The 1,210-nt window shown below is 43.9% G+C and overlaps 1 pseudogene; it reads left to right on the top strand.

Moving 5' to 3' along the window:
• Window positions 1–605: 605 nt before the first annotated feature.
• Window positions 606–1,210, top strand: LOC116389424 (glucose-6-phosphate 1-dehydrogenase-like; annotated as a pseudogene).

Genomic DNA, 1,210 nt, shown 5'->3' with positions numbered 1-1,210 from the left:
TGAATGGGAAAAGGGAATTTAGCTTCCTGCAGCAAAATTCCCTTTTCTACACTACATGTTTGGGTGAGTGCGCTAATTAGCCACGTAAGCTTTGATACCTACCGAAGGAAGTTCTTTTTATGCAGCCACAGCAAACTCTTTGATGGTATAAATCTACAGTCTAAAAGAGTAGCAAGTGACTGGAAGCTACAAAGTGCTGAACAGGTTGCTGTCTCACTGTAAGTGGAACACAAGAACATCTCTTTTTCCTTCCTACATCCCCGCCTCTTTGTTCAGTGTTCAGTTCATGATCACTCTCTCTCTCTCTCTCTCTCTCTCTCTCTCACTCACACACACACACACACACACACAGCATACAGCATGGCAAATTGCAAAAAGATTTATTTTCTCTACTCTCCCCTTGGCTCTGTTATTTCAGAAAAACCAAAACACACACACAGCCAACCAAACTTACTTGTTACAGCAAAGCCTTTACTTGCTCGCAGATTTAGTCTGTGCCCCAGGTTTGTGGTTCTGAGGTGCGGCTGCAATTCACAGATGTCCCAGGGGACATTTTTGGAAATCAGTGTGGCAGGAATGAGCTCGTGGTGCGTGCGCAGCCCAACGAGGCCGTCTACGCCAAGATGATGAGCAAGAAGCCTGGTGTCTACTTCAGCCCTGAGGAAACTGAGCTGGACCTCACCTACAAGAGTAGATACAAGGCATGTTAAAGTTGTTTATGCATAGAGCAAGTGATTTATATAGCGATTACAAAGAAAGTAGCTATCTGTATCGCGTCTCTAATTTCTTAGCCGAATGTTTTTTAATTAAGAAAGAAACGATTTAAAATGTGTGTCTTGTTTCCAGGGTGTGAAGCTTCCAGACGCGAGCGTCTCATCCTGGACGTCTTCTGTGGGAGTCAGATGCACTTTGTATGTCCTCCACCACATGCTGACTTGTTTGTCTTTGCAGTGATGAACTAAGGGAAGCATGGAGGATCTTCACACCTCTTCTTCATCACATAGACAGAGAGAAGCCCAAACCTATTTCTTACAAATATGGAAGGTAGGAAATGTTGTTCACTATGCCCTCAAATGGAAAAATGGGTTGAATACAGAGTGTTGATTGTGATTGTTTCACTTTCTTTTGTCAGTCGGGGCCCAACTGAAGCAGACGACCTGGCAAAGAAAGTTGGATTTTCGCTATGAAGGCACTTACAAATGGGTCAACC

This window comes from Anarrhichthys ocellatus, unplaced genomic scaffold (genome assembly GCF_004355925.1).
Source record: "Anarrhichthys ocellatus isolate YVR2014 unplaced genomic scaffold, GSC_Weel_1.0 scaffold2, whole genome shotgun sequence".
NCBI classification, from domain to species: Eukaryota; Metazoa; Chordata; class Actinopteri; order Perciformes; family Anarhichadidae; genus Anarrhichthys; species Anarrhichthys ocellatus.
This window is presented reverse-complemented; position numbering and strand designations above follow the sequence as displayed.